Genomic DNA, 10,354 nt, shown 5'->3' on the forward strand with positions numbered 1-10,354 from the left:
CCACATTTTGTGAAAAACTGATATATTATAAAAAAAAATATAATCAAATTAATAAGAAAAAAAGAGAAAATTGGAGAGAGGAATAAAGATTAGGAATAATTTTATAGTATTTTTTCATGTTTTATTAATATTTGTAAATTTTTAATTTTTATTGTGTTGTAATATGTGAGTTTTTAAAGATAAAAACAGTTTTATGAAATCAGTTAAAGAAAGTCTTTTACAATGTTATCATTTGCATTTAAAAGTAATCAATTTCATATTTTGGATATTTTCTTTTTTTTTCTTAAATTTTATAATAAAGAAATATCATATAAGTTCCTTATCATAACTAAAGAGGATATAATCTCTTTATATTATTATAAAATTAATATAAACAAAAACTGAAAATTGTAGACGAGAATAAAATAAAATATAAAATCCTATGAGACAGAGTTAGCCAACAATATTTTTTTTCCAATACTTTATATTTAACTAAGAGAATCTAAGAAAAAAATATAAGAAATATAGTATGAATAGAAACTTAATTATCCACAGTAATATGCAGGTATGCAAACTTTAGAATAACATGAGATGAGAATTCGGCTCTTTTCCAATATTAACAAAAAAGTATGAGATTCAAAATTATGAGAATTAAAAGAAAAGAATACCATTATTGTGGAATACTTTTATACTATATTTAATCCCCTCCACTCATCACCCTAAAAAATTAGACCAAACATTCAACGAATATGAAAATACATTAGTCAATAGTGGTTGGTGGTGCCTCATTGTTAACTGTCTGACTGCTTTGTGAGGCCTCAACATTGTTAGAATTTTTTTTTCTCAACATTGTTAGAATGGTCAATCACCAGTTCTTCAAATGCTTCATCATTAGTAGCTAGTGTTTTAGAAGCAGGAAGTTCCTTGTGAAGGTTTGCGCTTAGGAACCTAGGTCCAATTGCCTTCTCTTCCATGTAATTTGCTAACTATCATAATTGAGAAACAGTAATATACTAAATATAAAATAAGATAACAATAATGATTTAATATGACAACAAAAAGTGATTACAGTTCTAACAGAGACATTCTCTCTAAACTCATAAAAAAAACGCTAAATATCGAAATAAATAAAAACCTAAAAATTATTTTAATTTTTAAAAAAGTCATAGGATTAATAATTTTCCACCAATCTCATTTCCATTAACATCCAAAAAGAGTTGCTTCCCCATCCTTATTGAACTTGAAGTTGCCACATCAAGGCAGTGCTCGTACCCTAAATAATTGTTTTACCTTGCATACACTTGAAAAAAAATAACTTCTTGCCAAAACTAAAAACAAACACATAACTAAAAACAAACACATGAATAAGCAAACAAACAAAACAATGTTACATTAATAATTATTTTCCCAAATTAAAGGGGTGAAGATGAAGGAATATAGTAGAATGAGAAAAAGAAGAATAAAAGTGAAACCTGCTTCTGGAGGGTTCAAGCAAGCGAGGTCAGAATCGACCTGGTTGAGATTAGTGAAAGGGGTCGCGAAAGGTTGGGGAGAACAGTTGATACTTCTTCCGCCTCCACTTGCTCTTGCAACAATTAAATAATCGAAATTATATAGGTTTCTTTTATACTCTCGTGAGAGAGCATTGAGAAAGAGTAGAGGCCGATGAAAAGGCGGAATGGATGTAGTGGACGTGGGACGGTTACTCTAGATTTTTTATAATAGTTGGTTATTTTCATATTAAAATATAAACACTTAAGAGAATTTATTGCTTACATATAAAATAATCCATAATTTATGAATTTATACTTTTTTACATTTTTTATGATCTTTATTTGAATAAGAGCATTTTATTCCCAAATTTGGTGTTAATTGCAGGTTTATAGGAAAGATTGCAGATTTGGATTAAAGAGTAATGATTTGAGCTAAAAAGAGAAAGCTGGAAGGTCTCAAAATGGAGAAAAACATCGAAAAAACTAATGTTGCAACAAGAGTATCTCGCTCAAGCAAAAATGCGTTACACAGATTGGGCCTTTTTATGTTTTATCATTTAGCCCATCAGCGCGACACAAGAAGCGATCTAACCCTAGAAAATTAGGTTAAATAGGGGGCTAGAAGGCTCAACCCTAGTGTGCTAGATTGAGAGGAAAACAACATTGAGTGAATTGTAATCCAATTGGGAGAATGGAATGTGTTAGAAGTATGCACGACTAATTCTACCCTTTGAGATTGGGAGTAATTTGCTCGAACTTTATGTATTGAGGTGATAACTTATATTAAAATATTCAGTTCTTGATTGATTATTGGTATTATTGTTTTACTTCTAAATTTCCATGACAAATTAAGAATCTTAAATCTGACCAAGAGGTATTTTTAGGGTTCAGACCTAAATAGCAATACTTAACATATTTGAGTGCTAGAGATAGACTTGAAATGTTAATTGCCATTAACATTTGAGTGTGATTCTAAGTTGTTTTTATAAGTATGCGAGAGGTATTTTTAGGATTCAGACCTAAATAGCAATATTTAACATATTTGAGTGCTAGAGATAGACTTGAAATGTTAACATCTGAGTGTGATTCTAAGTTGTTTTAATAAGTATGCGAGAGATCGATATTTAGGAAATATTCTTAAGGATTTTATATGCGAGAGATTGATATAAATGAATTTTCTACGGGCATCAATTTCAATAAAAAAAACTTAATATTGACATGTTAATCAAAATACACGAGAGTGAGAGAGATGAAACCTAATCTCTATTTTTCCAACTTGAAGCAACTAATTCTTTGTTTGTTTTCTTATTGATCAATGCCCATACAATCACTTCAACACTCTTTTTATTGTTCTATTTTCTATTTAGCGATTATTGTACTCGATAATTCACTGTTCCTTGTGGGGTCGATATCCATCCTTAGGGACAATTATTACTTCTGACAACGTGGTGCACTTGTCGTAGAAAGTCATCACGCCCTGTGGGTAAATTGATTATCTATTGACAGATAAGACGACCTGTGATGTGAATGTAACTACAAGAACACATGATTCTTGACATTCTTAGGAACAACTTGAGCTGGATTTGAAAGGCACTTTACTTTAGAATTGGATCAATGTTCTAAATTCAAGAACTCACCAAAACTAAGCACCAACCAAGACTCATATGGAAGTCCATGTATTGTCAAATTGAATCAAAAAAAAAGGAAAGAAGAACAAGAATTAAAACTGGACAGAATTTAAAAGCTAGCTACTGAACCAAAACAGAATTAAGAACACAATGCTGGAAACACAAAATTAAACGGTAGAAAAAGGAGTAAACTCTAGGAATCAAAACTACCGAATGGAAAATTGAAGAAAAGGGAAGAAGAACACTTATAGAAGAAGATGCTTGCTGGATTTTGAGAATTGGAAGAAGCCATTCACGCCACTTGGAACCTTGAACCAAGATAAGTGATGGAGTGCCACCACTTGAAGCTCACCATAGCTCACAAGATAAGGCAAAGAAGAGGAAGACTCAAAACTCACAAATTCTCTCCAAAATTGAGTATAGTCTCTCTACTATAAAATTCCAATCTGAATTGTGAAGGACCTAAGCCCTCCTTTTATAGGAGTAAGGGCTGGTCATTTACATAGCTTATTCCCTAAGCTACCCAAAAAACTCCTAAGATCACACCCCCTTACTAAGCTCACTCCCCAAGCTTCTAGAATTTGCTAAGCTAAAGCCTAAAGATGCTTTTACAAAAGAGGTGTCTCATGTTTCCCTCTAAGCACCTTTCTAAACATTATTCTATATTATTTACAATTTAAAAGAAACTATAAAGAGAGATATTTAATATGAAGCCTATTATTTGAGAGTTTGTAGACTTCTTTATCTTTAGGCTTGATCTTCTCTTTGACTTCTTTTAATTTGTGAGAAGACTAGAAGGAAGAACTTCAAATGTGTAGGTGAAAATCCTCTTCCTTCATTAATAAAATCCTCTCCTAGTGGATATCCATCATACTCCCCGAGTTGGAGAGAATTCGTCCACGAATTCAGTACTCCTGCATAAAACAAAGTCAGTTTGCTATTATATAAGAGAAGACAAGAAGAAATGGGCAAACATGACTTATCACTTTGAAATGTTGGGAGTTCAGAAAAAGATGGTCTATACACAGACCATGTTGGAAAAGATTGTTTAGGAATGATATTATTTGGTAAAATAGGAAATATGAAAAAATCATCCTTAACATTCTTTATCCAATATGGTGTGGAAGTAGGAACCTTAGGTAATGAAAATGACAAAGAAGAAGAAGACCTTGTAGGCGTAGCACGAGTCAACAAAAGTGATTGAGTTGAGAAGGTATTAAGACTCGGTTTATCATGTACTTCAATTTCCTTTTCATTTTCTTTTTGAGTTTCTTTGGGATTGGTCCTATATGCTAGACGATGTGGTAAAGAAACCCTGGGCATTAAGTCTATCTGGTGTTCAATCCCTCTTAAAGGTGGTAAGCCTTTAGGAGGATCTTGAATCACATCTTCACAGTCCTTTACCAAATTGTCCAAACATGTGGGACTATCCTTAGCCGACTCACAGTCAATAGTCCTAGGAATAGCTAAAAAAATAGGCTTTTGAGTAACTATTACCCTTTTAACTTGTTGTGTGGACATGAGAAGGCTTCTCTTGGAATTTTTTATATCATTTTCTTTCTCTCTTTTTTCTCTCATTTTAACTTGGTCCTCATGTACTTCCTTTGGAGAGAGAGACTTAAGAGTGACTTTGTGTCCATGGAAGTGAAAAGACATTTTGTTGGTAAAGCCATCATGAAAAACTTTTCTATCAAATTGCCATGGCCTACCTAAAAGAATATGTGTGGCTTCCATTGGGACAACATCACACAAGACCTCATCTTTATATTTACCAATAGAAAATGTAATGAGGACTTGCTTGTTAACAACTATCTCACCCACCTCACTCAACCATTGTAACTTGTAGGGCTTGGCATGAGAGATGGTAGGCAATCCAAGTTTGTCTACCACTCTTGTGCTTGCCACATTCGCACAACTCCCCCCATCCACAATCAAAGAGCATACTCTATCACTAATAAGACACCTTGAATGAAAAATATTTTCTCTTTGAGTTTCATCAAAAGGTTTTAAAACTTGTCCAAGCATGCGTCTTATTACTAATAGGTCACCCTCATGTGGGCTTTCACTTTCACTCTCACTTGGGGATCTAGAAGGTGAGGAATGTCTAGAAGATTCGGACCCATGCTCACTACTATCTACCCCATCATGCATATACATAGCTCGTTTAGAAGGGCAATTAGAAGCAATATGTCCATAGCTTAAGCATTTAAAACACTTCTTACTAGACGATTTAGGTGGTGATTTAGGCCTAGAATTGGAAGTGGAAGGCTTAGACTCTCTAGGTTTGAAAGTAGAGTCCTTAGAAGGGATATTTGAAAAAGAGTTATTTTTATTTTTCCAAGAAGAGTGGTAGTAGTTATCCTTAGAAGAATTTTTGAAAGCATTTTTCCTTGCAAGTTGATTTTCAATTTTGCTAGCAAGGTGCACCACATTTTCCAAAGAAGAATATTCTTGTAACTCTACCACGTCTTGAATGTCCCTTCGAAGGCCACTCACAAACCTAGCTATCTTAGCTTCCTCACTCTCATCCATATTAAGTCGAATTAAAAGCGTGTCTAGTTGTTTAAAGTAATCATCCACACTTAGCGTGCCTTGATGAAACCGTTGGAGTTTCAACATTAGGTTTTTCCTAAAGTGTGGGGGTACGAATCTAGCGCGTAAACATGCTTTCAAATCGTTCCAAGAGACCACGGGCGGCCTCTTGTGTAGGTCAATGTCCATGAGGTATTGATGCCACCATTGCATGGCATAGTCCAAAAATTCTAAAGAAGCTAACTTAACCCTATGCTCATCCCTAACCCCATTTACATCAAAAATTTGGTCAACCTTAGCCTCCCATCCTAAGTATACATTGGGATCACTATCACCACTAAAACTAGGAAGTTTTACATTTGGAGAACAAGGGCCAGCCACATGTTGGCGCCTCTCTTCATGGTGATGATGTCTTGGCCTTGGATTATCTTCATAATAACCATGGGAGTGCCTTGAAGAATGCCGACTAGGAGGAGGAGTTCTTCTCTCACGGTTTTGATGCATTTCTTCTCGGTTTAACTCCAAACTTTGGAGCCGTGCTTCCATCTTCCTTATCACCTCAAGATAGTGAGCATTGGATTGCTTGGCATTCTTTAAGTCTTCATAAAGGGCTGCCTTTTGTGGTGAGCACGGTTTGGAGGACTCTCCACTAGAGAAATGAGCCATGAGCAGAAAATACACAAAAACAGCAAACAAAAACAGTGAAAGAAACTTGTTAAACAATTAAAAACAGTGAGATATAGGTTGCTGGAAAATGCCCAAGAAAGCACTCAAACCACTCCAAGAAAATATTTTGTCCTCAACCAAGTCTTGCTTGTGAAATGGAGTAGCTTCAAGTGAAATATGTTACAGCAAACCAACTTACTTAAGAACAAGTCTCCACACAACTTTAAGAAGAACAAAAAGACAAGCAAGAAAAAGGTGTAAACAATAAAAGCTAAACCAAAAACAGAGAGTAATGTATGACAAACTAGAAAGAATATGAATGAAAGACAATCAAGAAAAATAAGGAACTCAATGAATAAAGAAGGCACACAAAAAGAGTCCTAAAGAAAAGTGCTAGAGTAGATTAAAGAAAACAGAAAACAGCTACTGGAATTTTTTTTTTTTTAAAAGCAAACTGTGCTATGTTTACAGATTTAACTGTACCGATTGAAAGCGAATTGGAATGTGAAAAATTAACCACAGAAACTTCAATGTCTTAACTCAAAAATGGCACTGGAATGAGGTAAAAACAGTAAGCCAATTGAGAGAAATAAATTTTTCAAAATTGCTGCCCAATTACCGTATTCTTTTCGGCAGTATTGTACACTTTTCGTATTTTATTTATCATTTTTTGTGTACTTGGAATTTTTGAGTGATTCTTTTTTCTATGCTTTTGTAACACTTTGAAGTATGTAAATCCAAATTTTCAGAAATTTCCTATGAGCCAATTAATTGCAGTAAATTGAAAACAGTAGCACGTTTGTAAGAAAACAGAGGAGCCTATTTAGGAATGAAAAACAGTATGATGAACTAGCAAAGACATAATGGAAATTGTGTAAAGGAACTTGTATAGAATGAAAATACAAGCATGAACTCAAATCTAAAAAGGAAAATGCACAAAGGATCAAGCAATAAACTCAAAAAACAGAAAGTAAACCAAAGCAAGAAACAATTAAAGCAATAAAAGTACTACTAGAAGTAATGACAATTATGGAATAACATGACTAAGACAAAACTTGACATGATTACAAAATTAAAAGACATATAACAAGATATAACCACAAGTGAAAGGAAGCTTAAGGTCAGCTCTAGGAAGGAGAATGCCATTCCAAAAGAGCAGCCATACTCATATGAACAATGAGTGCTAAAGTCCTTTTCACAAACACATGATGTAACAAAAGAAAACAGCAAGAAAACTCAAAATAAATCCTAAAACAGAATGGTAAACAACTTGAATTAAAGAGCTCTTGAAAGTGAAGTGCAATACAACTCAAGAATTAAGCAAAAACAAGCCTAGACTCTAGATACCACATGATGTGAATGTAACTACAAGAACACATGATTCTTGACATTCTTAGGAACAACTTGAGCTGGATTTGAAAGGCACTTTACTTTAGAATTGGATCAATGTTCTAAATTCAAGAACTCACCAAAACTAAGCACCAACCAAGACTCATATGGAAGTCCATGTATTGTCAAATTGAATCAAAAAAAAAAAGGAAAGAAGAACAAGAATTAAAACTGGACAGAATTTAAAAGCTAGCTACTGAACCAAAACAGAATTAAGAACACAATGCTGGAAACACAAAATTAAACGGTAGAAAAAGGAGTAAACTCTAGGAATCAAAACTACCGAATGGAAAATTGAAGAAAAGGGAAGAAGAACACTTATAGAAGAAGATGCTTGCTGGATTTTGAGAATTGGAAGAAGCCATTCACGCCACTTGGAACCTTGAACCAAGATAAGTGATGGAGTGCCACCACTTGAAGCTCACCATAGCTCACAAGATAAGGCAAAGAAGAGGAAGACTCAAAACTCACAAATTCTCTCCAAAATTGAGTATAGTCTCTCTACTATAAAATTCCAATCTGAATTGTGAAGGACCTAAGCCCTCCTTTTATAGGAGTAAGGGCTGGTCATTTACATAGCTTATTCCCTAAGCTACCCAAAAAACTCCTAAGATCACACCCCCTTACTAAGCTCACTCCCCAAGCTTCTAGAATTTGCTAAGCTAAAGCCTAAAGATGCTTTTACAAAAGAGGTGTCTCATGTTTCCCTCTAAGCACCTTTCTAAACATTATTCTATATTATTTACAATTTAAAAGAAACTATAAAGAGAGATATTTAATATGAAGCCTATTATTTGAGAGTTTGTAGACTTCTTTATCTTTAGGCTTGATCTTCTCTTTGACTTCTTTTAATTTGTGAGAAGACTAGAAGGAAGAACTTCAAATGTGTAGGTGAAAATCCTCTTCCTTCATTAATAAAATCCTCTCCTAGTGGATATCCATCAACCTGTCTCGGTAAGATTATCCGAGTAGGCGCCCTGTGTGTAAATTGATAATCTATTGACAGATAAGGCGACATGTCTCGGTAAGATTATCCGAGTAGGCACCCTGTGTGTAAATTGATAAGATGACCTGTCTCGGTAAGAGTATCCGAGTAGACGCTCTGTGTGTAAATTAATTATCTATTGTCAAGTAAGACGACCTAGCTCGGTGTCAGTCTGACCACCCGAGTTCAGGCGCTCTGCAGTTTGATTTGCTATGACTAAGTTGTTTGGCTCAAGGCAAGGTAAAACGACCTAACTCGGTGTGCAGGTGATCACCCGAGCTAGGTGCCCTGCAGATGAGTATTGTGACTAAGTTGTTTAAGTGCATGGTAAATCGTGCTAGCTCGTTGAGAGAACGATCACCCAAGTTCAGGAACTCTGTGGAATGATTAAGTAATGCGCAGTGCAATGATCCGCTTATGTTTACGATAAATTGGGGTTAACTCGGTGTACGAGTGAGTATTCGAGTTTAGATACCCTAAAAGATAAATGAATCATTCTTGGCGTAGGATGAGACGACCAAGCTTAGAAAGGTGCAACCATCCGAGTATGTGTTATGCAAAGCAATGCTTAGCGAGGTCAAGGAATGTGCATCGACTCATTGCGGCTATGGGGTATAGCTCATTAAAAGGTTAGTTCTTTGAGAACCCCATGATTTCTCATGCTCGTGCATTGAATTCTTGCTATCATGGTTACTTTACGCTCGAGATGTAGAGATGAGTTAGCTAAAGTGACGAGTTATTTGCATTTAGGGTAGTAGTTATGCTTAAGTTGGTCGAGGTTAATAAGTAAGTAACATGCACTGGCTTAAGCTAGTCGAATTTTACTAAGTTAAATAACGAGACATACATTGGTAAAGATAGTCACAATCATCATGCATAAGGTGCTAATAAATATAAAGTGTTACATTGTTCAAGTGTTAAGAGAGTTACAAATAGTTGAAAGGTAAGGCTACTCATCTCTCAATTGACCATTGACCACGATTTTACCCGGCCAAGTTGGGAGTAGCCAATTTTAGGGTGAAGCCCTAATGGTTGTTCAATTGCTGCCTCAAATCCCACAAGGTAGGATTGGGCAACGTCTTGCTTGCACGCTTTAGTTTCTTTGGCCAAGTTTTCATCCTTTTGAACCTGCACTCCTTTGAGTTTGTCGATTTTCGAAAGAGCTTGCTCTTTTCTTCAACAACCTCTTGGGCTTGGCTTGCGGCCTCCTTGGTCTTCTCAGCCAAGTTTTGCTCAACTTCTTGTTGTAAATTTGGTATGTTGAAGTTCACTTTGTAGGTGTTCCATGTCTTTGCGTTGCTCAGAGATCTCCTGGGCCTTCAACTCCTTTGCCGCCTTCCGCTCTTTCATTTTGGTAACAGCCAAGCACCTTTTGGCAAGGGCTTGACGAAATTGTCTTATGGCTTCACAAACCAAGTGGTTTTCGTCATTAGCCATAAGCTTTTCCCTCTCTTCAGCAGGCAACAAGGTTTTCTCAAGGAATGTAAGGGCATTAAGGCTTGGGTCCCATAGATTTTTTCCTTTGGAACTCTCTGCTTCGCCCTATTGGATAACCACCATTTCTTGGGATAGAGATTGGTCTTCGAAGGAAGCTGCATGGTGAGAAGGAACACGCCCATCCGAGTGAGAGTTTTCGGTAGGGGAAACAAGTACCTTCCTTTTTCTTGTAAAGATCGAGCCCG

This window comes from Phaseolus vulgaris, chromosome 4 (assembly GCF_051622355.1).
Source record: "Phaseolus vulgaris cultivar YP4 chromosome 4, ASM5162235v1, whole genome shotgun sequence".
NCBI classification, from domain to species: Eukaryota; Viridiplantae; Streptophyta; class Magnoliopsida; order Fabales; family Fabaceae; genus Phaseolus; species Phaseolus vulgaris.